This window comes from Mauremys mutica, unplaced genomic scaffold (assembly GCF_020497125.1).
Source record: "Mauremys mutica isolate MM-2020 ecotype Southern unplaced genomic scaffold, ASM2049712v1 Super-Scaffold_100100, whole genome shotgun sequence".
In the NCBI taxonomy this organism is placed as follows: Eukaryota; Metazoa; Chordata; order Testudines; family Geoemydidae; genus Mauremys; species Mauremys mutica.
The window spans coordinates 1,354,392-1,381,105 of record NW_025423267.1 but is presented as its reverse complement, the minus strand read 5'-3'; the positions used below and the strand labels follow the sequence as shown (position 1 = coordinate 1,381,105).

General features: G+C 54.0%; 4 non-coding genes across 4 annotated transcripts; 1 reads left to right on the top strand and 3 right to left on the bottom strand.

Annotated features, from left to right (window-relative positions):
* Positions 1 to 504: 504 nt before the first annotated feature.
* Positions 505 to 586, bottom strand: TRNAS-UGA. Its single transcript has one exon. It is a non-coding gene; the product is annotated as a tRNA-Ser (tRNA).
* Positions 587 to 4,763: 4,177 nt separating this feature from the next.
* Positions 4,764 to 4,845, top strand: TRNAS-GCU. The gene has a single exon. It is a non-coding gene; the product is annotated as a tRNA-Ser (tRNA).
* An 18,800-nt stretch (positions 4,846 to 23,645) lies between these two features.
* TRNAT-UGU lies at positions 23,646 to 23,719 on the bottom strand. Its single transcript has one exon. It is a non-coding gene; the product is annotated as a tRNA-Thr (tRNA).
* A 1,535-nt stretch (positions 23,720 to 25,254) lies between these two features.
* TRNAS-GCU lies at positions 25,255 to 25,336 on the bottom strand. Its single transcript has one exon. It is a non-coding gene; the product is annotated as a tRNA-Ser (tRNA).
* Between the last annotated feature and the right edge of the window lie 1,378 nt (positions 25,337 to 26,714).

Here is a 26,714-nt window from a genome sequence, read left to right as displayed (position 1 = left end):
CTGCTCCACACCCCCACCGGAGGAACCCGGCGCCCTTAGCTGTGGGGAGGAAGAAGTGGCTGTTGGCTCCCTACCTGCACCCCACTGAACAGCTGGTCACTGGCAAGTGGGAGGTGCTGAAGGGGAAGAGGAGGAGCTTGTCAGCAAGGCCTGTAGTGGGGCAGGGGGGGAGCTGGCTGCCAGTGGGCGCTGAGCACCATTTTTTTCTGTTGGTTCTGCAGCCCCGTAGCTCCCATGGAGTCGCTGACTTGGCTCCTTTCGCACTCTAGAGAGAGGAGCAGAACCAGGGCTATGGCTGATCTATGGGGCACTAGGTGAGTGGCAGAGGCTTCAGGTGCTGAGAGTTTGCCTGACCCCTCAGGGACACAGTGTGAGGTGGTGTCCCAGGGATCTCTATGAAAGGAGCAGAACAGGATTTACTTGGGCTGGGGAGAGAATTGAGAGTGTCTCAGGGGGTTGTACAGAGATGTTGCCTGGGTGAGAGACTGGCTAAAACACAGGCCTCACTGTAAGCAGGATTTGAACCTGCGCAGGGGAACCCTATTGGATTTCAAGACCTACGCCTTAACCACTCGGCCATCACAGCTGTGAGCACAAAAGTGCCCCAATGCCAGAGAAACTGGTAAATAATCCCAATGCCCAGGCGTGAAGTCATCTGAACTACAGAATTCCCACCGCAAACCTGGCTCCCAAAGCACAGGGGGTTTGTTCTGTTTGCTTAGCCAGGTGCCACAGGAGACTTTGCTGCTTTTACAGATCCAGACTAACACGGCTACCCCTCTGATACTTCTAGTGACACTCTCCAATGGATCCCCATCCTCCACCCACCTTGAGCTAGGTAGGAGCGGATCATTATTATCCCTACTTGAAAGAGGGAGAAGCCAAGGCTGAGAAAGGAGAATTGACTTGTCTTAGGTCACACAGCCAGTCAGTGGCAGAGTTGGGAATAGGACCAAGAGCGCTGATTTTCATACTAACCATCAGATCGTGAATTTCAAACACTAAATGACCTGAATAAAGTGCTCTCAGATGAGCTCCAGACCAACAACAGTGCACAGTAATTATTCAGCAAGTATTTGGGGAGAACTGCAACGTTAGAAAGAATCATGAACTGCTCAGGGACAATTAATGCAGCAAAATTTGTCAACATATAACAGGTTCTGACTTATTTCCTTGGTCTTAAAAGAGAACAACAAGGACCTGAATCTCCTCCTTGTCAATAACCCCCTGCTCAGCCAATCAGGGTAGAGACAGGATGGGAGGCTGAGGGTTCTCACCAGAGAGCCCAAAGGGTGGCCCAGGTCACCGGTGGGGATCACTGCCCGAGCACTATTTCAGCCCCACATTTTTGGGTGGACCTTCCACAGTGGGAGCTGCCGAGCACTCCCCCGCAACATACACATACAGACACACACATACACACACACCACTCCTGGTGTTGGGAGGGGAACAGGTGAAAGGACAAAAGAAGCAAGAGACAAAGAGAAAGGAGGACGGGATGGATGGAGGAAAAGGCGAAACAAAAAGGACAAACCCTAATGACCCCAGTGATTTTAAGGGACAAAATCCCAGGTGCGGAATAAAATTCTGCCTCCTTAAGTTCGTGTTTTCCATGCCTAGAATTCAACTGTCACCAGATGGATCAGACTGAACAGGTTTCAAATCTCGAGGAGGCTCTTACCTTCTAAACAGGGATGGCTGTTTTCTAGTAAAATCACTAAAACGGGAGAAGAAAACTCAAAAGAGGTTCCTCCTGGTGCTTACGTCCGTGAACCCGAATACTCTCTCAGTCCTCAAAGAGAGACCTGGAGAAGGAGACTTGCTGAAGCAAAGCGACAGGGGTCTCTGAGGTTTCCCTGGCCCCTCACGCCTGTCCTGCCTGGCTGATGTCAGCATCTCTCTGTGAGGTCACCACCTCCCCACCATCTTTGACCAATAGTCTGAGGTCCTGCAAAAAGCCTTTGTGATGTCACTGCCACACCCCTCCCTTGCTGTGCTAATGTCCTGCCCCTGCCCAGGCACTTTGGAGGTTTGAGCTGTTCCCTGTGGATCACCCCACTCAAGGAGCATTTGTTCTAGGAAGCAAGCCGGCTAGACAGGAGAACATCAGACGCTGCTCCCAATGCTACACTCAGTTTTTCAGAAATTAGTCGACTTTATGGCCAGAAGAGACCATTAGAGCATCTAATCTGACCCCCTGCATATCACAGGCCTCCTGTATGACACAAGAGCTACTTTTGGGGCAAACACATTCCAGAAAGGCATCTAATCTTCACTGAATGACATCAGGACATGGCGAATCCACCACTTTCCTTGGGAGCTTGTTCCTGTGGTGAATCATCCTCGCTGTTTAATATTTGTGTCTTATTTGTAATATGAATTTGTCTCTTTTCACCTTCCAGCCACTGGGTCTTGTTATGCCTTTCTCTGCTAGATTAAAGAGCCCTTTAATACACAACCTTTTCTCTCCATTAAGGCCCTTCAACACTTCAATGAAGTCACCTTTCAATCTTCTTTTGATAAGCTAAAAAGGTTGAGCTTGTTCAATAGCTCACTAGAAGGCATTTTTTCCAGCCTTCAGAACATTTATCATCAGACTCCTGAACTTCAACTGGATGTGGTTCTTTGTTCTTCTGCACAACATAGCTCCTGGAGAAGAGGGATCTGTAAATGTACATTCGTATGATATCTTTGTTTAATTGATGAAAACATAAACTAGACACTTAGAGGATTGGAACTGATTTCAGCTGATGGACAGCTTTGCTAGGTTTTTAATGCATTTGGACAGCAAAATGTTGAGTGTTTACATTCATATCAAGCACTCCCGTACAGAGGAGCTCCTGAACATAATGAAGAATGGAAATGAAAATGTTTTCCTTTTTTTTTAAAAAAAAGGAAGAAGGTTATAAGAGAACACAGGGGTTTGAAGTACAGTTAAGCACTCTACCACTGAGCTAGACCCCCATGACAACAGGCGTATGGAATCGTGATGTCCAGGACTTTGAAGGACAAACCCTGATTCATCGAGGTCCTTTGCCATTCCCAGACCATGGGTTGTTTTAAAAATGGGGTTTGATTAAACTTCTTAAATGTGGCAAACACCACAGCTTGCACACCCACCGATATAGCTTTTCCCACTGACATAGCTGCCACCTCTTGAGAAGTGGATTGACTACACCCACAGGAAAACTCTCTCCCATCGGCATAGAGCAGTGGTTCTCAAACTGTGAGTCAGGACCCCAAAGTGGGTCATAACCCTGTTTTAATGGGGTTGCCAGGGCTGGCATTAGACTTGTTGGTGCCCGGGGCTGAAGCCAAATGTCTGAGCCCCACCACCCAGGGCTGAATCCCTCAAGCTCTGGTTTTGCCCTCCCCCAACTGGGGCAGGGCTCAGGCTTTGTCTCCCCTGCCTCTGCTCCGTGTGGAGGGGCTTGGTCCCTCTTTCCAGGGTCATGTAGTAAGGTTTTTTTTTTTGGCAGAAAGGGGTTGCAGTGAAAGGAAGTTTGAGAAACCCTGGCATAGAGCCTCTGAATATGTCTAGACTTGGCTCCCTGTGGCAGATCAGAGATGGAAAGTACAGCCATGGAGACACCACACACCAGCCTTGCCCAGCAGGCAAGAATCAAACCTCCACAGAAAGACGCCTGTTGTTTTCTAACCCATCTCCCTAAGCCCTCAGCCTCCACCACTTAACAAAGGAGCTTTTCTACACTATGGTTCTGGTCTCACTGAAGGGTCATTTCCAACTGTTTGCTCAGACCAGCATTAGGGAAAATGGTGCCCTGGGCAAAGCTTGTACTTTGGCACTTCCCCATTGCCCCTGGACGATCCCCACTCCCCCTTTACCGCTAGCTCCTGCACTCCCAACCCTTGCACCTCCTTCAACACCTAACTCCTGCCCCCTCCTGTGCCCCCTTTGCCCTTAACTCCCTGTGCCACCAGCCATTGCCCCTCTCAGGCAGCCCATTCACATGGCTCCAGTGCTGGAGCCCCCACACTTGTTCTCCCTTTCCCTGGGCTTTGGCATCACTAGCCCCTGATTAGCGAGTAGGGTTCAGTGGTCCCCAAAATGTGGGGCATGACTCCTAGGGGGACACAGAGGAACATTCATGGGGGCACCTCAGGGTCCGAGCCAGCCCCCATGGAGGGAGCAGCACTCAGCCCCACTCTGTCCCAGCTCTTCCCCAACCCCACCCTCAGCCTGGGCCTCTGGTGCCCAGCTTGGCCTCAACCCCCTTACCCCTGTCTGCACCCCTCTCCCCAGCAAGCCACAGCTCCACTTCCAGCCTCGGTTCTTGACCGTGGCTTCCGAGGGGCCACAGCCATGGCTGAGAGGGCACAGTGTGAAATGTTTGGGGACCACTGGTTTAGGGTGATGTTCTCAATCACTTCTATGAAGTCCAATAAAAGCTATTCCTCACCCACCTACCCCTCCATCAGGACCAACTAGGTATGTTCTGCTGCCCCTCACTCATGCAGGAAGGATAATAACATTTCATTCTATTCACTCCTAAAGTGATTTGTAACCCAACACCACCAAAACTGGTCATTTTGGGAAAGTGGCCCCATCATGCTGCATAGCTAGGCAGAGTAGGTGTGTCTGTGCAAACACGGTCTGTTCCTGAAGTCTTTCCCCCAGCTCCTCACTAGATGTGAGGGGGGAGCTCATTCAGCCTCTGCTTCCGCTTAGTATTTAAAAACTCCTTATTGTCCCTAGCTCTGCTGGCCTTAGATTTCTATTCTGTCTTTTGCTTGACAGCTCAGATGAGGTGGCCGAGTGGTTAAGGTGATGGACTGCTAATCCATTGTGCTCTACACGCATGGGTTCGAATCCCATCCTCATCGGATGCATTTAGTCATCACCCCCTCCTTTGTAGACAACCATCTCCCCCTTTGGTACAATGACAGATCAAACAATGTTCCTTCTTGCAAACAGAAACCCAGAACTCCCTTGCTTAAAATAAAATGTCTAAATCCCAGATTTCTTTAAAAAAAAATTCTCTAGTGCTGTATTTCTTAGTTTTTATCTCAAAAGGGAACATCCTCATCATCTCCCCCAAACACCCTGGGACCTGCCCAAATTATTAAAATACCCTCAACCCGAGCAAGGCCAGAGCAGTGAACCAGAGCTAGTGTCTAGGCCAAGCTGTTCTGAAGGAGGCAACTCAAACATTTTCTCCCTGCTTCCCTTGGCAAAGTCTGACTGAGAAAACAAAATTCCCCAAACTGCAAATTTTCTGCTGAAAAACCAATACTAGTCTGTTTGGGGACTTTGGTTTGCAAGTATTATTGTTATTATTCTCTTCTGATTTCTGAATCAGTTCAGTTCAGTCTTTGTCCTCCAGGTGTGTTTCCAGCTGCTGAGTTGTGGGGGAGAGAGGCCAAGTCATGATGTCTCTTCCTCTCTTTCATAGTTTCTTCCAACTTGCTAGGAAGCTCCTTTGCTATGATGTGAGTCAAGCAGTGTCTATTGTCTCTGTGCTATCTCGGAGAAGCCTGCATTGTACACGGTTCCTGGGATAGTCCTTTGGAGTGTGGATCCCTTCAATGGGCCAGCAGCGAGTCTGGCGCCTCCCTTGTCGCACCTGAAAGGCTGGTGGGGGGCATTTCCCAACCTCATAACATATATCAGTAACGCACACAGAGCAAAACTTCATAACTTCCCAACCAATGCGAGCACACACAAGCCAACACGATATTAATGTTCAACAGATCAAGACTTTTGAAATGATACTTCACCAGGCAGACTTTGTACAAACCATGGCATCATTATATGAGAGTGGTGAATATGGGGCTTCCAGGTGCTGCTTTGAGCACAGCGTGCCACACCTGGGCTTACATTGCAGTGGAGACGTACTCTTAGAGTCCATCTCTCCTGGGATAAAGATGGCAGCAGGGCTGGCCTGGGTCATCTGACTTGGGCTCCTGGACGTAAAGCTGAGGGGCTAAAAACTGTGGTGCAGATATTTGTGTTCACACTGAAGCCTGGGTTCAGAAACCCTCGCCCCTCATGGGGCCTCAGAGGTTGGGCTCAAGCCCATTTGTCTGCACTGTAATTTTATAGTCTTGCAGCCCCAGCTCCATAACCCTGAGTCAGCTGACCCGGGCTTTGGGACAGGTGCCCTGGGTGTGTTAATCACAGTGTAGACGTAACATTAGGCTACATCTCCAGTGCAATGAAACACTCTCGGCTGGCCCGTGTCGGATTAATCAGGATCACGTGGCTTGGTCTGGAGTAAAGATGTAGTGTCCATGTCTGGGCTCAGGATCAGTCCCCTGCTCCAGGAGCCCAGAAGGGTGGGAGGGAGTTTAGCGAGTGGAAATGGTGAAACCATATTGAGGGGACTGGACCACTGACCTATCAGCTCTTAACACCCAAACTTTCAGTAACTCTATTGTCAGTGCCTGTGAATGTAATTCAAACCATAAGAAAAGCCACACTGGGCTAGAGCAAAGGTCCATCTAGCTCTGAATCTTGTCTTCTGACAGTAGCCAATACCAGGTGCCCCAAAAGCCACTCCCGAAGGTACCAGTGGGAGTTGAACCCAGGATCTCCAGTTTACAAAACAGGGGGTTTAACCAGATAAGCCATGGTACCTGCTGTTACTTGAAGCATTGTGCTGCCCACACCTGACTCTCTGCCAATCCCCACTGGGCCCTGACAAGCTTTGCTCATGTTTGGATTCTGTAAAGCAGAGGAGCAGGTGATGGTTTACTCCCAAGGTGTGTGAGCAATTATTTGCACAGGTCTACGCTACAAAATTAGGTCGGTGTAACTACATTACTTAGAGGTGTAAAAAATGTAACCCCTCCCCCCCAAGCAATGCAGTTATATCAACCTAATCCCGGTGTAGATAGCGGCTCAGCTGTCAGAACTTTCTGGAGCTATGAAAGGGGAGGGGCCCAGCCTCTGCAGCAGGAATGCAGGGCAGGCAAGTTCACCGCAGGCATTGTAGGATACTGGAGGCGGCCACTTATGGTGATATAATGAACAGCAGCATTTACACTGACAATTTGTCACTTTAAGTTTGCTGCAAAAAGCTCTAGGCCTCTCGTCGAGGTTGGGATTGAGGGGCACTGGGAATAGGAGGGGCTGTGGGTTGGGACAGAGGAGAAGGGTGCCGACTGAGGGAGCGTTGTGTGTTTTTCACACAACTGAGCAATATAATGATGCTGAAATAACTTTGTAGTGCAGACCTGACCAAAGATTCACACACAGAGACACAGTTTGCAAGGAAAACCTCACCTGCTTCTCTGCTTTGCAGAATCCAAACACATGGAAAGCTTGTCAGGTCCCGGTGGGGATGGCAGGGAGTCATGTGTGGGCAGACACTGTATTTTAGCCACAGGCAGGCACTATGGCTTAGCTGGCTAAAGCACCTGCTTTTAAACAGGAGATCCTGGATTCAACTCCCAGTGGTGCCTTGTTGAGTACCTCTTGGAGCACCTGGTATTGGCTACTGTCAGAGGACAAAACAGAGAGCTAGATGGACCTTTGGTCCAGTTCAGGCCAGTATGGTTTAAATTACGCTCACAGGCACTGATAATAGAGTTACTGAAAGTTTGGAAGTTAAAAGCTGATAGGTCAGTGTTCCAGTCTGTCACAGATAACCCCCTCCCTCTGGGACAGGGACAGGTCTGGGCTCTCAACAGCAAATGGTTCACCCTACTCCACCAGGTCCTGACCCAGGGCCTTGAGGAACCAATACTCCTGTGTCCAGGGTTGATCTCTCACTGCAACAGTCCTGTTCCCTGAGTCACTTCCCCCCCTTACGTCCGGAGTTGGTAATGTCCCGGCATCCAGCGTCGCATCCTTGGCGGTCAACTGGGTGTCTGCAGGGGCCTCAGGGTGGCTGGATTGTGCAGCCTGGGGGTCCAGCAGCTTCCTGGCAGGAGCCCACAACATAGGTTTGTTCTCCTCCTCCGTCCACCCAGGCTGAGCTGAGCTGCTCCCTTTTATACTCCCTCTCCAGTCGGCGCAAGCCCAGAGAGGGGGAGGGGGTGTGGGCTCTTCAGCCCACATGGCGCAGTTAACCCTAGCAGTGCCAGTTCAAGGTTGATACACCTCATCACAGATAGCATTTCCCAAATGTTGGGATTAGCTAGGAGATCTCTTCAGGAGTAACCTCCTGTAGGGACTGGGTCACAAATACCTTGGGAACCAAATACCTGGGCATTTTGCCTAGTTCCAAGTCACTTACTGTGGAATTCTATCCCTGGATCATCTGAGACAATATTGACTTAAACAACTGAACCACCCTGTGACCATGTGCACTTACTTCCGTCGGTTACATGGTTTGGGGTCTGCTGCTGTTCACCTTTTCAGAGTGGAGATTTAAATACACGACTGTTTCTCTGATAATATGTCCAGCAGCTTGGAGTATTCTCTCCTGTTGACTGAACTGCATTTGAATTTTCTCCATGTCACCATCCAGGGATAGGGGAAAAACAAATCTAAAGTAAAGAATGATGGTCATTTGTCTGAAATTTCCCAATAAATCTGACCTACAATCTGTCAAACAACACTAACATGCAGTTATATGACCAAGGACCCTTCATGAAAGATAGAAAACCCATATCACAGAGAGGTAGAAGACACTTTCATTTTAATTTAAAGTGAAATTCCAGACTAGGTTACATCTGATGTTTCAGAATCAGGATGAGAAATTCTCCAATGATCCACTGAAACCTGCTTCACCCAGCGCTGTCTCATTAGTGTTTTTTACAGAAGTTTTAGCACCTTCATAACGGGTGGAAAAAACAGCCGACCTTCCCAGAAGTGGCTTTGCCAATAGAGGGAAAAAGGGATTTGAACAGTGGTTGGGATCCATTTGAAATCCCCTTCCAAGTCTGTGACATTTTCACCTCCTGCCAGACTGACGGATTTAGGATCAAAGACGTACAAGCACCATTCCCAAGTGAGAGCCAAGAACATGACCTCACCGGACACTTTGGGAAGTGAAGGAATATGAAGGGGGTGAACTCTGCATGGCTCAGGCACAAGGTAGCAGTTCTGGGGTGATGGGGTGACTCAGAGATTCCATCCTTCCCCATCTCCTTCCAGTGTCACAGAGCCTAAAATGACACATTTCCCTGACACTGCTCCAGCTCTTCATCATATTTAAATATATTTTAAATGAGAAAAAAAGTCAAAATAACTGCTGTTCTGCACAATCCAGGGTAATGTGACAACAACTGGGAATAAGAAAATCTGTCCTCAAAGAGGAATGTGGCAACTCGAACAATAACTTTGCACTGGGAGGAAGAGTACAAATGTGAATCTCGGGTTTGTTTAGACAAGGAAATGTGACGGTGGTTAGGTCAGATCAGGAGGAAATGTGCAAGATAACTCCACCTACTTTCCATGGCCCATGTCTTTAGTGCAAGAATAGTTATCAGAAAAGTGAACTCAAGCTAGCTAACTCCATGGCAACCACAGTGATGAGGCCCAGGTAGATTTTATCTCAATGTAACTGGTTGAAGACACCCCCTATCTCCCTCACCTGGGGTGATGGACATTCCTGGTAGAAAGGACACCCACTCCCATGACTCGCAGGACAATGGAGTTGATAGAAAGGACCGCAGGATCCATCCCAAAGATGGGCGAGCTTCAAAACTGGGCAACTCATGTGTGGGAGCTGAGGGACCACAATGGGCAAAAGATGCAAATACCTTAATAGTCACTATCTGGAAACTGTCAAAAGAATTAAAGAAAAAAAATCTTCTGACAGCTCTAGAGAAGGTTTTTATGAAGTTTATCTCCTTTACGGATTCTCTGATGTTTAGAAAGGCCTGAGCTATGAGTGAAGCTTTTCCCACACTCGCAGCATTCATAGGGTCTCTCTCCCGTGTGGACTCTCTGGTGAGAGATAAGGGAGGAGAGGTGAGTGAAACGTTTCCCGCACTCACTGCATTCATAGGGTCTCTCTCCTGTGTGGATCCGCTGATGGACAGTAAGGTTTGAGCTCCGAGAGAAGCTTTTCCCACACTCACAACATTCGTAGGGTCGCTCTCCCGTGTGCATTGTCTGATGAGAGATAAGGGCTGATCTCTGAGTGAAGCTTATCCCGCATTTGCAGCATTTGTAGGGTCGCTCTCCCGTGTGGATTATCTCATGTCGAATAAGGGCTGAGCGGTAATGGAAGTTTTTCCCACACTCACTGCATGTCGTCTCTCTCTTTTCCCTGAGGATTTTCTCCTGGGACGTAGTTTCCGTGAGGTCCCTGTGAGTTCCCTGACAATTAATGAGTTCACCCACTCTCTCCTCTGAGTGGTTTCCCTGCTCTCTCTCTGGTCTGTGGTAACTTTCACCAGCTTTTCCCTGCTCACGGGGGCGGGACACGCTCCCTTTGGATCTTCGCAGTAATTCCCCATTCGCTTCGGCGAGCTCAGCATCTTCCTGGGGAGGATTCTGCTCCTCGCTCTCCCTCACCAGCCCATCACCTGCTAGAAGGGAGGAGAAATCTCAGAGTTGGGGATGGAAAGGCAGAGAACAAACCCAAGTAAGTGCTGGAGAGACAGAAAATAAAAATCGGGGACTGAATTCCCCCAAACTCATCCCCACAGGGGACAGTGGAGGGGATCAATTCTGCTCCCCACCCAGGACCGGCCTTTAGGGGGGGCCGTACGGGTGCCCCACCCAAGGGGGTGCCGGGCGCAGGGTTTGGATTCCCGCCTGACCTGCTGCCGAGAGGCTCGCTGGGCTGATGAACGCGGCACGGGAGGCAGATAAGCAGCAGCGTGGGGGAGTGGGAGAGAGCCGAGCTGCAGGGGGCAGTTGGACAACCAGCCGTCAGAGCCAGGTGACTGCTCCGGAGCGGAGGGGCCCCTCCTCCGCCCTGCTCCACATGTGCAGCTGCTGCTGTTCCTGGCCCCCCAAACCCCCACCCTCCGTTCACCCCCAGAGTCGCCCTGTCCACTCCCGACGGGGAGCATCGACCTGACTGCTCTGCGGGGGGGAGGTGCTGATTGATGGCGGGGTGTCCCCCTGCCCCCCACCCGGGTACCCAATTTCCACTGAGCTGGGGTGACGGGACGGGGGGAATCTGCGTGTGCTGCTGCCTCCCTGGGGCCGGAGCTGCCAGCAGCTGCTTGTGTCTGAACAAGCCTAGTTCAGGCTCCTGACCCTGAGAGCTTTCTTAAAGAGACAGCGCACTCACTCACTCAGGCACACACACACAGTCCTTCACACACTCCCTTCAACATACACATACTCCTTCATATCCTCCCCTCAACACACACACACACACACACACACACACACACCCCAGGGCTCCCTGCAGCCAGGTCACTTCGCGGGCCCCCCGCCCCCCCCCCGCTGAGCTGAGACATCAGGAGCAGCTGCTCTCCTGCCCTCCCCTTACACAGCCTGCAGGGAAAGTGACCTGGGTGCAGGAAGCCCTGACGTGGCTCCTTACTCCCCTCTCCCAGCCCCCCAGGGCTGCGTGGGGCGGGGGAGCAGCAGTCCAGTGGGGGAGCGAGCAGCAATGCCAGCTGCTTTGTGCATCTAGGTCAGGTTCCCCACTTGGGTGCAGGAGGATGCAGGGGTTAGGGGCAAATGGGGCAGAGTGCAGGGGGCTCAGGAAGGGGCAGGGTTTGGGGTGCGGGGGGGCAGAAGTTAGGATTGAAGGGGGTGTAGGGATTAGGGGTGCAGGAGGGGGAGAAGGCATTTGGGGCAAAGGGGGCACAGTGCAGGGGCTGGGGGCTCAGGAGGGGGCAGGGGTTGGGGTGCGGGGGGCAGAAGTTAGGATTGAAGGGGGTGTAGGGATTACAGGTGCAGGGGGGAGAAGGCATTTGGGGCAAAGGGGGCACAGTGCAGGGGCTGGGGGCTCAGGAAGGGGCAGGGGTTGAGGTGCAGGGGGCAGGGTTTGGGGTGAAGGGGGTATGCACCATGCAGGGGTTCAGGGTGCAGGAGGGAGGTGCAGGGGGTATGAGTGAAGGGGGCACAGTCCTGGGATTAGGGGCACATGAGGGAGGGGAGGGGGTTGGGGTGAAAGGGCACAGTGCAGGGCTTAGGGGCACAGGAGGGGGCAGGGGTTGGGAGCGAAGGGGGAGCAGGTATTTGGAGCGAAGGGGGCACAGTGCAGGGGCTGGGGGGAGAGAGGGGGAGGAGCCTGGGGAGCCCATGGGGGACAGAGGGAAGGGGGGCTGCCACGCCCATGGGAGCCAGGGGCACCAAAATGCAAGTTTGCCCAGGGTGCCATGTCCCCAAGGCCGGCCCTGCCCACATCCCATCCAAACACTCAGTAGGAAGGGAGGGAGCTCCAGCCAAGCTGTCAGTCATCATCTGTAGGAAGCCAGGAGTGAGATCTGCTGGGGACTGTCCTGAGCTCACAGAGTCTGTGTGGGGAATCCCAGCTGGTTCTCTCAGGCACTTACAGTTTCTGGGTTGATTTCATGTTTCCTCACCTGTCCAGGGACTTCTCAGGATCTCGCTTTCCTCTGAACCCTGGAGATCCAGGACCCACGGCTCTTCCCCTCCTTCCAGCTGGGAGATCACGTAGGGTTTGGAAACTGGAAACCCTGCTCAAGGGAAAGAAAACAAGGGAGGCAGGAGGGTACTTTGCCCACCTCCGGTATAGATGGTGACTAAACTTAAACCTCTGCGAACCAGGAAATGAGAAGTTAATATAAACGCCCCCCCATCCAATGCAACCTTCACTTTGCCCCCAACCCTTAACCCTGCAGCTGGCAAGAACCACTGAGGGTGGTTCTGTGTGGGCCGTGCAAAGGTTAACAAACTGCCACAGGGACTCAGGTGTTCAGCTCAATGCAGCAGTAACGGGATGAATTCTATGGTCTGTGGTTAGGGTGACCAGATCACAGGGATGAAATATCGGGACACGGGGGGGGGGGGGGGGGGGGGGGCGGAGCAAAAAAAATGGCGGCAGAGCAAAAAAAAAAAAAAAACAGTTTTGTAGGGGCCGGGGGCATTAGCAGGACCCAGCCGCGCCGCCGGATCGCACACAGCGCCCCAGCCGCGCGCACTGCATTCCCCACGGAGCCTCCCACCCCGGGCACATGAGATTCGTCCCACCGCAGGCGGGGAGCCCCGCGCCTCTCCCGCTCAGCTGCACTCCAGCAGCTCCTTCCCGGCAGGGCAAGATGCTGGAGCGCAGCCGAGCGGGAGAGGCGCAGGATTCCCCAGCAGCGTCGGGGAAGTTTATCGGTTCGGGGGACCCTGGCCGGCTCCTCGCGCCAGCTGCCCCGCCTGGGACAGATCTCGCCCCCGCAGCCCCTCTCCACCACATGTCTCCGGCGGGCAGCCCACACCCCCGGGCCACGCCGCTCACCCGGGCCCTGCCTGCTCCGCGCTGCCCCTGGACCCACCATGCTGCCCCGTGGACTGCAGGGCTGGAGCAGCCTCCGCGCTGCACTGCAGCGCTCCCGGCCCCAGCCAGCCATGGCCCGTGTGCCCAGGCTGCTGCACAGGGGCGTCTCCTCCCCAGGTTCGGCTTGGGATCCAATGGGGCAGTGAGGGGGCGGGGCAGGGGGCAGGGATTTGGTGAGGGATCCAATGGGGGAAGGAAGGGGCGGAGTCAGGCCGGGGGGCAAGAGCCCCTCCAGGCTCCGCCTGTGCACGGGAGCGGAGGGCAAAATTGTTTGTTTGTCCAGTGTCCCGACCGAACATTGGTCGGGACGCGGGACAAACAAGCAAATATCGGGACAGTCCCGATAAAATCGGGACGTCTGGTCACCCTATCTGTGGTATAAAGGACGTCAGAGTAGATGACCTAATAGTCATATCTGGCCTTCAAAGCTACGAACCTATAATCGATCTGAGGAAAGACTAAGAGAACGTGTCACTGTCTGTGCTGTGTTCACAGGTGGGAATCCCAGCATCTATCCACATGTCCTCCAGCTGTGTGCACGGGGCCAGCTGTAGCTGTGACTGGCTGACGGAGGGATGGGTTGCAGCAGCTGGGCAGAGCTGTGCCTGAGCTATGCAGAGAGGTGCATGTGAAACTTGGGAGGCCAATTCTGCCTCAGTTCTGTGCTGAGTGTTGCAGGCTTTGTCAGCAAAGGTGCCCAAGGGCGTGTTCTTGCCACGGGGGTTGTCAGCACCCTGGCGGCGTATGTTCGAGTGATCTGTGGGGCTTAGTGAGGGGTAAGTGAAGCAGTGACTCAAAAGGAAAACTCAGGTTGAGGGCAGAGGTGGTAACACTGCGAGTCTCAGCTGGTCTGTGTGCAGGAGGTTCAGTACCGGAGAGCAGGCCAGGGGGAGGAAGCTTCTGTTTGCTATGACGGAGACGAACCCGAATATTATCTTAGCAAAGAGAAGTCGTGAGACTTTCTGCTGTACTGCTCTGTTCCCAGAGCGCTCTGTAACCGGGGAGGGGAGAGGGCTAGTGTGTGTCTCTCTGGCATGTTGGGGTGGTGCTGAAACAGGGCAGAGCAGAGGTGGCATTGTGGGAGTGCCATGAACCTTAACTCTTCATTTCCTCTTCTAAGAACGGAGGGGACGGGAATCCTTACCCAGCGAGGTCACATTCTCATAGTTCTCCTGCACGACGTCTCTGCAGAGGGCTCTCTGAGTGGGGTCCAGCAGAGCCCACTCTTCCCTGGTGAAATACACAGCCACCTCCTCGAAGGTCACCGGCCCCTGGAAGAGCAAGAGTCCAACACCTGCTGCCCCACTAGTCATGGGGGAAAGGAACCAATCAAACGGAAGCTCTGAGACAGGGACAGACAGCAGAGTCCTATCCCCACACTGCCGAGAGCAGCCAGGGGGCACCACGGTGAGAGAACAAAGAGAGACCCCTTGTCTCTGCCAGCAGATCCATCACACGGCTAGGAGCCAGAGGCTGATCCAGCCCCATGGTAGGAACCCAACACCCTCCCCACTACCAGCAGCTGGATGTGAGGGGCCAGGACATCTTCCCTACACCTCCCAGGTGGGTGCCCCCTTTCTATGTCACACCAGCCCCTGGCTCGCAGGGGTTCAGCACTGGAAGTCTGGTCAGTTTTCCCAGCCCCACCCAGGGGGTTGCTTTGTCTGTTTCCTGTTTCACAAATTAGGGAATTTTCTCCCCCAACACCCAAGCGTTTGTTCTGAGGATGTAGGCCCCCGTTAAACAAGTCCCAGGAGGTTTGTCACACTCTGTCCCCCTCCCTCTCCTCACCCAGCGGATTCCCTGCCCCCTCCAGACCTAACTCCCCAGATGTTGCCACCTCTTCAGTATTTCCTGCCCCTCCCCCTCCAGCAGGAACCCACCAGCTGCCCCCCAATAACCCGACCTGAGCTGGCTCCACCGCAGCCAGAGAAGCCCCCGCCCGGGCCCGGAGGGGTTAATGTCGGGCTCCCCCCAGCACAGACCCCGCTGGGGAAGCAGCAGCTGCTCAGCTCCCAGCTCCGGATGGAGGCGGCAGCATCTGGTCTCTCCGGAGCTGTCGGGGGCTGATGCTCCCGGTTCTGTCCGCTCCCGGCTCCCGCCTCCTTCCTCCCGCCCCCCCGGCACCCAGCTGCCCCAGCCCCTTCCCGGGCCCTGCAAACCCCCGTGCCCTGCACCCGGGCACCGCGGGGGGGGGGAGGGGCCGAGCTGCTACACCAGCCCCTGGCCCCGCTTTTCCCCTGGGGAGACCCGGCCCCGATTCTGCCCCCTCCGGGCTGAGGCGGGTCCCGCTTCCCTGTGGGTCCCAACCCCCCTGCGAGGGGCCCGGGGGCGGGGCCATGGCCGGGGGCAGCGCGTGGGAGGGGACACGCGTGGGGCGGACACGCTCCTGCCGGGAGGGGTCGGGGCCGGGGGCTGCTCGGGGCTGGTTATTACGGGGGGGTCACAAGCCCCCCCCGGCTCTGCCGCTCCCCGGGAACAGGCGGGGGGGGGGGGGTCTGAGAGGCACCGGCTGGGGGAGGGGGCGGGGCCGGGGGGAAGGAAGAGCGGTGCGGGGAGGGTCAGGCTGGCCCCGGGGACCTCCCTTCCCTGGGCTGGAGATGCCGGAAGCGCCCCCGGGGCAGGCTGGGAGATGTAGTTCCTCACGCTCTCTGGACAGGAACTGACGTCGGCGAGGGAGGCGGAGCCGGTCTGCGAACGCGCGCGGGGCCGTTGGAGCCTCTCCCGGAGCCAGAGAAGAGTTTTGTGTCTCCCGGCTCTGGGCATGCGCAGATCGGGGGGGGGGGGGGCCGAGCGTGATCAGCTGCTGGGTGAGCGCCGCGTGGCTGCTCCATTGTGAGCCGGGAGCCCGGGCGGGGCAGCGGGGTCTGTGCCGGGGGCCCCTGAACCCCCCCGCGCCCGGCCCCGTCCCGCCCCCCCTGGGGCCGCCCCAGGCCCCGCCCCCACTGCGGAGCTGCAGCCTCCAGGTCCCGGCGGTGACTCCGCCCCAGTGTCGGGGGGCGGGACCCGGCATCTCGCAGCGCCGGGATCTGCTCCCTTGGGGGGGGGCTCGGAGCTGCTGCCCCCGCCCGAGTCCAGCGCCCCCCCCCTGAGCCCGGCCAGGGCGGGGGCTGCCGGGGGGAGACCGGGCGGGGGGGTCCCGAGGGGGCTGGGAAAGGGGCGGGGGGGGGAAGTGTCGGTGCAGCCCGGACATGGCCGGGGGGGGGGGGGAGCCGGTGACCCCCGAGGAGCGGGGCGAGAAAGGGGGGGGCTGAGATCCCCTCGGATTTACCGCTGTCCTCCCGTGGGGACCCCCCGTCCCCCCCCCGTCCTGCCCCCTTTCTCCCTAGAGAGCCACGAGCAGCCCCCAGGGTGATCCCCCCTCCCCCAACCCCTGAGAAGTTCCCTGTTCCCCCCCCCCCGATTGTGCCCCATTTTCTCTGCACTTCGCCAGTGGCCAGTTCAGAGCTCGGGTTTGGGGGGTTTCCCCCATTTCCACCTGCAGAGATTTGTCCTTGTGCGGGTGGGAAATGGTTCCCCCGAGTGATTCCTGAGCTGGGCAGAGGGTGAATGGGCAGAGGCTGGGGGGGCCCTGAGACAGGGACACCTCTGGGCTGGGCTGGGGGGGCCTCTCTCTGCTGGCAACGGGGCCTGGGAAGGCCCAGGAAGGGGGGAGGCAAGCGTCCCCCATGGAGACAGCCCAGCCCCAGGTTTCCCAGTCCAGCTACTGCCCCCCTCCCCCACCCTGCCCAACCCAGCAGCCCCCCCCATGCCCTCTCCACCACCTGCTAGTCACATTCCCAGACCCCACTGCCAGCCCTTCCGCAAAGCCAGTGACCTTCTGGCTCCAGCCCCACTCCTGTCCCCTGTGAAAGCCACATCACCCAGGGCTCCCTGCCGGCCATGGGAATATGAAGCAAGAATCCATCCCATTCTGTTGCTGATTCAATATCGCTGTATAATCCCCTCAAATTTCCCCTTTTCTCTTAAATGGTTGAATGGTGACACAAAATCTCCCCACCTGTTGATGCTTGTCCCTTATATTGGCAAATATTTAGTTTGTGCCCCATTTTCTCCTCAGTTCTGAAATACTGATATCGAATTCTTGAAAATCTTCCCGCTTTTCTCTCCAGGTGTGTGACTAAGATCAGGGCTCTTATTGCACTGAGCGTGGCCCTGTTCTGCCAGGCGCTGCAGAGACCCCATGTGAGATCAGACCCCACTGTTGTGCCAGGTAAAACTGAGCCCTGGACCGAGATCACGGGCCCCCTTGTGCCAGGCAGTGCACGACTGCGACCCGAACTGCTGCCTCCATTGTGCTGGGCACTTCAGAGACCTCGACTGAGATCTGTGACCCCGTTGGGTCCGGCCCTGCACTGACCCCAACCCAGATCACGTCCCATCACTGTACTGGGCACTGCACAGACCCTGACAGAGATCCTGGCCCCACATTTTGCCAGATGCTCCAGGGACCCCAAACAAAATCCGGGATCCTGTAATGCTAGGGTTTGCAGAGCCCCAACTGAGATCAGGCCCTCTGTTGTGCAGGGCTCTGCACAGACACTGACCGAGATCAGGGTCCCCATTGTGACAGGTGCTGAACAGACACCCAGGATATCTCTACCCTGCTGTTAAAACCCCCCAGCTGGCCCATGGCAGCTGACTTATGCTCACAGGGCTCAGGCAAAGGGGCTGGTTAATTGCAGTGTAGATGTCTGGGCTCGGGCTGGAGCCAGCCTGTAGGACTCTGCGAGATGGGAGGGTGCCAGACCTTGGGCTGCAACCCCAGCCGGAACATGGACACCACCATTAAGCAGCCCCATGGCCTGAGCCGTGTGCACCCAAGTCAGCGGGCACGGGCCAGCCGCCGGTGTCTGACTGCAGTGTAGATGTGCGCACAGGGACAGAGAGGCCTTGCCACAAAAGGCTCAAAGGCTAAATAGGCCAATGGTGGGAGGCGACTCTCCATTTTACAGATGGGGAAACTGAAGCTCCGAGAGCTGAAGTAATTTGCTCAAGTTTGCACGGAGAATTTGGGGCAAAACTGGGAACTGAACCCAGATTGTTTAAATTCTTGCCTCTCCCCTTAACCCCAAGCCCAGTGTGTGTGTACAGCTTGTTTTGGGCTGTGTTTGCCTTGCATTGGCTTCCAAGGGAGGCTGTGGCATTTTCGTCACTGGAGGTTTCTAAGACCAGGTTAGAGATACACCAGTCTGGGAATGTCTAGGGATTCTTGGTCCTGCCTCAGCACAGGAGGCTGGAGTAGACGCCCTCTCAAGATCCCTTCCAGGCCTACACTGAAATATTTCTGTTTTGTGCTGTGCCCTGTTCTACGCTGAGCTGTTTTGCATGGTGCCATTTGTGACTGCACCATGTTGTGTTGCATAGTTTTATGGTGCATTGTTTTGCCTCAGTGTATTTGGTGCCTGTGTCATGCTGGTTTGAGTTGAGCTCTTTTTCATTGTGTAATTTGGTCCTAGGGTGTATTAGTTAGCATTGTGTTGTTTTCTTTTCCTTTGTATTGTCATTGTATGCTGGTTTTTTTTTCTGAATTGCCTGACATGTTGTGGGTTTTACTCAGTACGTTGTGTTTTATACGTATTTATTTCATAGCATCATAGACATGTAGGGCTGGGCAGGAGCTCAAGATGTCATCAAGTCCAGCTCTCTCTGCGGGGGCAGGATCAAGTCTGTGTAGATTCCCTCTGACAGAGCTTTGTCCTACCTGCTTGTCACGGAGTCCCCGGGCAATGCTCTGGAACTGCTCCCCACGAAGCCAGGCAGGACTTTGGGGAACCCCCTCTTCCTCGGAGCAGACTGTCTTCAGGGCAAGAAGCTCACACGGCTTCACCTCCTGGGTCTCTCCTTGGAGCATTCAGCATCCTCTGCCCCTTTGTGCACTTCCAGGGGCGTCCTGGGGAAGCCACAGGGTCCTGCCCCCCCACTTCGCAGTCAGACGTGACTCTCAGCCAGCCAGTAAAACAGAGGTTTATTCGATGACAGGAACAGGGTCTAAAACAGAGCTTGTAGGTACAGAGAACCGGACCCCTCAGCCGGGTCCATTCTGGGGCCCAGCAAGGCAGGCCCCCACGTCTGCCCTCACACCTCGTCCCCAGCCAGCTCCCAAACTGAAACCCCCTCCAGCCCCTCCTCCTCTGGGCTTTGTCTCTTTGCCGGGCCAGGAGGTCACCTGATCTCTCGGTTCACCTTTAGCCATCCCCTTGCGGGGGGAAGGGCCCCAGCCATTTGTTGCTAGGATACAATGTGTCGGCCATTTATGCACACTGGGGACTTAAGAAATGCCTAGGGGAAACCGAGGCAGCCACACAGTATTCAGAGGAAACATTAAGAACAGCCCCACTTCGTCACACTGCTCTTAAAAACTTCCAGGGAAAGAGACCCCACAGCCCCCCTTGTAAGACTATTCCCGAGCTGAACTGCCTTAGCTCTGGGGACCCCCGCACAGATTTGAGTGGTGAGCAGCTCTGGAGAGAGAGGAGACCCCGTGAGTGGGCAGCTGGGTAAATAGATTAAAGTTGGGAGGAGAAACATTGATGTGTCCAAGGTCACCCAGGCTGTCCTGACAGAGCTAGAAATAGATCCCAGTTCTAGTGCCACCGTACTGCTGGTTTGGGCACTGAAGGACTCTGCCACACTGGTGGTGCAAACTCTTAGTATAGACAGAATTTACACTAGTGCACTCGGATTGGCACTGGTGCACCATGTCCCAGTTTGAAGGTTTGGGATGTGGGGGGACAGTGACCTCTCTGAGGCCTGGGGCTGGCTGAACAGTGCAGCTGGTAGCAGAGGGGCAGCAGTGAGTGCTGGAGGTGAGTCAGGAGCACAGCCCCACAGGGCTGGACACTGACTTCTCCTGATCCAGGACACCCCCACCCCCAGCTGTGTGCAGGGACTGCAGATGAGCTGCCATGGGCAACCCACCTGTTCCTGCAGCCTAATGCAATGGGGTCTGGGACCTTTCCAACCTGCGGGTGATGTGGCTCTGTCATTAACGGGGCCGTTCCTGGCTCTGTCCCTGACCTGCTTGGTGGCCTTGGGTAAGTCACAGCCCCCTCTGTTTTCCTCCTACCCATTGTCTACTTGGACTGTGATCTCTTTGGGGCAAGGATTGTCCCTCTCTGTCTGCAGTGCCCAGCACAACGCGGGTGCTGATCTCAGTCAGGGTCTCTGCCGTGTGCAGCACGATGGGGCCCTGATCTCCACCAGTGTCTGTGCAATGCAAGGCACAGTTTATAGACTCACAGACTTTAAGGGCAGAAGTACTAACCCTTCCCTGTGTCTACTGGAAATACCTCGCCTGATGCATCCTAGGACTGCATTAGCCTATTTCATGGCCACACCACATTGGCAGCTCATAATTATCCTGTGATCGACCAATGCACTTACGTCTTTCTCCGCCATCACTTCCAACTGATATTTCTGGGGAATGTCTGTAATTTTGCACTAGGGGCCAGGTCCTTGGAGAGACGGAACCTTGATTTCATTTTAACTTCTCCATGCTCAGCAGCTTCTGGAATTTGTTTCAAAGTATTTACATGTTTCCCTGCCCTGTTCTTAAAAGTGCTGCTATAGAAAGTGGGGAGGGGCAGGAACTCACTGCAGGATCAATAGCTGAGTCCCTTAGATATTTAGAGCTCATGGGAAGGAGGATGGGGATTGGTGGGTGTCTGGGGATTTAATAATAAACACACAAATATCATTGTTCTTAGTGAGTTTTCATCTTCTAATTCCCATAACCCACTAATTATCCCTGGCTGCCCCCGGCAGTCTGGGGAGGGAGTACTAGTCAACTCCTGGGGCCAGTGTGGAACCTAAAGCACAAGGATCTTTCCGTGACCGGCTCAAAGTCACCCAGAGTGAAATTCACTTCCCTGGATAAATCCCTAGTTCCTGGGCTCTGCAGAGGGGTGGGGAGGTGAATTCCATCCCCCATTCTTGAGCATGGACCCCCCCTCCAATGCCCCCCCCAATCACAAACAGTGCCCCTGCCTTCCCCTGCAGTGACGGACCCACTTGATGCTGCCAGAGCCATCTGCCATGGGGCCTATGGGGACAGAGGCCCAGCTCCAAAACTGCTACCCCTGCCCACAACCCCCAAGCTGTGCGGGAGTTGCCCTGACTTTCCAGTCTGCAGATCAGTCTAGCTGTTAGCTGTACCCAGCCCGTGCACCCACCACACACAAACTTCCTCACAACACACATCCCAGGCTGGGGAAGGACCATCTGGGCTGGCTGCAGTCTCCCCTTGCTGCTGTGAGAGGAATGGGGTGGTCCCTCATATAGGACACAAACATACCCAGGGGCAGAAGGGAAATGTAGTTTCTTCCAGGGGCTTGAAACTGTTTGATTTAGAGTCCTGAGCTCTGTCTTCCTGTTCGTCTCCTGCCACTTTCAGATCTCTTGGAGAGACAAGGTGGGTGAGGTCATTTCTTTTAGAACCAATTAAAATCCCTCTCTTTGATATCTTGGGACCAACATGGCTACAACAACTCTTTTCCATTTGTACCCGCTTCCCCTCTCATCTCCCCCTGAGCTGAGACTGTCCCATATGATGGGAGAATAAGGGTTCAGTCCTGTAACTGGATTGGGTCGTGCCAGCACTGACGGGAGTGAAAGCCTGTGTGCATTAATGACAGCAGCAGCTCTGGGACTCGGCGCATAGGGAGAAGAGATGGGAGTGAGCAGGTTATCTTTGTGCCGGGTGTGAGTTACTCATGTGGGAATTCTGGGCCACTGCGTACGCACAGAATTCACGTCCAGTGCAGAATTTCATTTTTTTTGCATGAAGAAAATAAATTCTGCCTGAGAAGTGCTGCAGTTCTGCCTTTCACCCACCCTGTTGCACCAGAACAGTCAGCAGCCAGCTGGGTTCATCTTGGTGGGAAATTGTTGCCCGGAGCTAGACCCCAAATGGGAAGAGAGTTAGTGGGTGCAGCTTGGGAGAGTCCTGAGACACGGCTGCCGCTGGGGGTGGGGACAGGGTGGTCATTCTCTACTGGCAAGAGGGTGTGGAAAGGGCCCAGGAGGAGCAAGTGTCCCCTATGGAGACTGCCCAGCCCCAGGTTATCCAGTCCCAGGTGCTTCTTCCCCCACCATACCCCAAACCTCTTCACCCCTCCAGCCATCAGTTGCCAGGCTTCCCTCGCTGCTCCCCCTTCCTGACTGGCAGAGACCCTCTGAGCCAGTCGTGTGTCAGGGCTCAGCCCTCTGTTTGAGGCCTCAGGGCACTTTCTTCCCCTCTCGGGGCACCATGCCACAGGGGCCCCACAAATCTACATTGCTCAGGCCTTGGCTTCAGCCCTGGTGGTGGGGCTCAGGGCCCTGGACTTCAGCCCCATGCGCTGGGTCTTCAGCTTTCTGCCCTGGGCCTCAGCGAGTCCAATGCCGGCCTTGCTTGGCAGCCCCCCTGAAAACTGCTAGTGTCCCCCCTAGCGGGCCCAGGACCCCTGGTTGAGAACCACCACCTTACCCCTGGGCTTACATTGCAGTGTAGACATACCCTGAGAGGGCATCTATACTGTGATAAAATCCCTGTGGCCCGGCTGGCCTGGATGATCTGATTTGGGCTCCTGGGGCTCAGACTGGAGCCCACACTTCGAGACCCTCACCCCTCGTGGGGTCTCAGAGGCCACACTGTAATTTTATAACCCTGCAGCACAAGCCCCACAAGCCTGAATCAACTGACCCAGGGTTTGAGAATAGTGACTTGGGTGTGTTAATGGCAGTGTAGACATAATGCTAGGCTATGTCCACACTGCGATGAAACACCCATGGCTGCCCTGTGCCAGTGCAGGCTCCCAGGCTAGGGCCGTGGGGTGGTAAATTTGCAGTGTAGACATCTCAGCTCAAGCTCAGCCCTCAAGTTTGGGAGGGAGTTTATCAAGCAAACAAGGTAAAATGGCAGTGGAGTATTAGCCTGGACTCAATGGCATTTCTCCATTGGTCTGTCTGCTTTGGGGCAGGGACAATAACACGTCCTGCTGCATTCGTTATTTCAAAGGCCGGTTTAGGATTTTCATTCTCACACACGGTGCACAAAGCAGGACTCAACCCTCAGCATAAACTAAATGAGCTGCTCACAGGTTCTGGCAGCCACAATGAGCCATTTGGTGTGAGAGCCTAGACCTGCCCCTGTCCCAGAGGGAGGGGGGTTTATCTGTGTTGGGCTGGACCACTGACCTACCAGCTCTTAACTCTCAGACTTTCAGTAATTCTGTTATCAGTATAATTTAAACAGCCATACTGGGCTGGACCAAAGGCCCATTTAATTCTCTGACAGTAGCCAATACCAGGTGCCCCAAGAGGTACTCAACAAGGCACCACTGGGAGTTGGACCCAGGATCTCCTGTTTACAAGACAAGTGCTTTAGCCAGCTAAGCCATGGTGCCTGCCTAGGGCTAAGACACAGTGTCTGCCCACACCTGACTCCCTGCCATCGCCACTGGGGCCTGAAAAGCTTTGCTTGTGTTTGGATTCTGCAAAGCAGAGGAGCAGGTGAGGTTTTCCTTGCAAGCTGTGTGTGTGTGTGTGTGTGTGTGTGTGTGTGTGTGTGTGTGAGTGTGAGTGTGTGAGTGAGAATCTTTGGCCAGGTCTGCACTACAAAGTTATTTCAGCATCATTATATTGCTCAGTTGTGTGAAAAACACACAACGCTCCCTCGGTCGGCAGCTTGTGGCTGGTGCACACACTGCAATGCCACATCTGGTGACAAAATTGCCCTGTTTTGGTGACAAAATAAAACCATCATGATGAGAGGCCTAGAGCTTTGTGCAGCAAACTTAAAGTGACAAATTGTCAGTGTAAATGCTGCTGGTTATTATATCACCATAACTGGTCTCCACCAGTATCCCACCATGCCTGCCGTGAACTCGCCTGACCTGCATTCCTGCTACAGAGGCTGGGCCCCTCCCCTTTCATAGCTCCAGAAAGTTCTGACAGCTGAGCCGCTATCTACACCGGGATTACGTTGATAGAACTGAATTGCCAGCCTAAGTAATGTAATTACACCAACCTAATTTCATAGTGTAGACCTGTGCAAAGAATCACACACACACCTTGGGAGCAAAACTTCACCTGCTCCTCTGCTTTACAGAAGCCAAACACAAGCAACACTTGTCAGGGCCCAGTGGGGATTGGCAGAGAGTCAGGTGTGGGCAAACACGCTGCTTTAAGTAACAGCAGGTACCATGGCTTGGCTGGTTAAAGCACCTGCTTTGTAAACAAGAGATCCTGGATTCAACTCCCAGTGGTACCTTGGTGAGTGGCTTTTGGGGCACCTGGTATTGGCTACTGTCAGAAGACAAGATTCAGAGCTAGATGGACCTATGGTTTAAATTACACTCACAGGTACTGATAATAGAGTTACTGAAAGTTTGGGTGTTAAGAGCTGATAGGTCAGTGGTCCAGTACCCACAATGTGGTTTTAGCTGGAAACACACCTGGAGGAAAAAGACTGAACTGAACCGATTCAGAAATCAGAAGAGAATAATAACAATAATACTTTCAAACCAAAGTCCCCAAACAGACTAGTATTGGTTTTTCAGTTTGGGGAATTTTGTTTTCTCAGTCAGACCTTGCCAAGGGAAGCAGGGAGAAAATGTTGGAGTTGCCTCCTTCAGAACAGCTTGGCCTAGATACTACCTCTGGTTCACTGCTCTGGCCTTGCTCGGGTTGAGGGTATTTTAATAATTTGGGCTGGTCCCAGGGTGTTTGGAGGACATGACGAGGATGTTACCTTTTGAGATAAAAATTAAGAAATACAGGACTAGAGAATTTTTCTTTTTTTAAGAAATCTGGGATTTAAACATTTTATTTAAAGCAATAGAGTTCTGAGTTTCTGAGAAGGTTTTTGTTTGCAAGAAGCAACGTTGTACCAAAGGGGGACATGGTTGTCTACAAAGGAAGGGAAATGACTAAATGCATCTAATGAAGATGGGATTTGAACCCATGGGTGCAGAGCACAATGGATTAGCAGTCCATCACCTTAACCACTTGGCCACCTCATCTGAATTGTCAAAAAAGAGACAGGAGGAGAAATCTAAGGCCAGCAGAGATAGGGACAAAAAGGAGTTTCTAAACACTAAGCGGAAGCAGAGGCTGAATGAGCTCCCCCCTCACATCTAGTGAGGAGCTGGGGGAAAGACTTCAGGAACAGAGTGTGTTTGCACAGACACACCTACTCTGCCTAGCTATGCAGCATGATGGGGCCACTTTCCCAAAATGACCAGTTTTGGCTGGTGGCGGGTTACAAATCACTTTAGGATTGAATGGAATGAAATGTTATTATCCTTCCTGCATGAGTGAAAGGCAGCAGAACATACCTAGTCGGTCCTGATGGAGGGCTAGGTGGGTGAGGAATAGCTTTTATTGGACTGCATAGAAGCGATTGAGAACGTCACCCTAAACCAGGGGTCCCCAAACATTTCACACTGTGCCCTCTTAGCCATGGCTGTGGCCCCTTGGAAGCCGTGGTCAAGAACCAAGGCTGGGAGTGGGGCTGTTGCTTGCTGGGGAGAGGGGTGCAGACAGTGGTAAGGGGGGTCGAGGCCAGGCTGGGAGCCAGAGGCCCAGGCTGAGGGTGGGGTTGGGGAAGAGCTGGGGCAGAGTGGGGCTGAGTGCTGTTCCCTCCATGGGGGCTGGCTCAGGCCCTGAGGTGCCCCCATGAATGTTCCTCTGCGTCCCCCTAGGAGTCATGCCCCACATTTTGGGAACCACTGAACCCTACTCGCTAAGCAGGGGCTAGTGATGCCAAAGCCCAGGGAAAGGGAGAACAAGTGCAGGGCCCCCAGCACCGGAGCCATGTGAAGGGGCTGCAGGAGAAGGGCAATGGCTGGTGGCACAGGGAGTTAAGGGCAAAGGGGGCACAGGAGGGGCAGGAGTTAGGGGTGAAGGAGGTGCAAGAGTTGGGAGTGCAGGAGCTAGCGGTAAAGGGGGAGTGGGGATCGTCCAGGGGCAATGGGGAAGTGCCAAAGTACAAGCTTTGCCCAGGGCACCATTTTCCCTAATGCTGGTCTGAGCAAACAGTTGGAAATGACCCTTCAGTGAGACCAGAACCATAGTGTAGAAAAGCCCCTTTGTTAAGTGGTGGTGGCTGAGGGCTTAGGGAAATTGCTTAGAAAGCAATGGGTGTTTTTCTGTGGAGGTTTGATTCTTGCCTGCTAGGCAAAGCTGGTGTGTGGTGTCTCCATGGCTGTACTTTCAGTGTCTGATCTGCCACAGGGAGCCAAGTCTAGACATATTCAGAGGCTCTATGCCAGGGATTCTCAAACTTCCTTTCACTGCAACCCCCTTCTGCCAAAAAAACCTTACTGCATGGTTCTGGAAAGAGGGACCAAGCCCCTGGGCAGAGGCAGGGGAGACAAAGCCTGAGCCCTGCCCCACTTA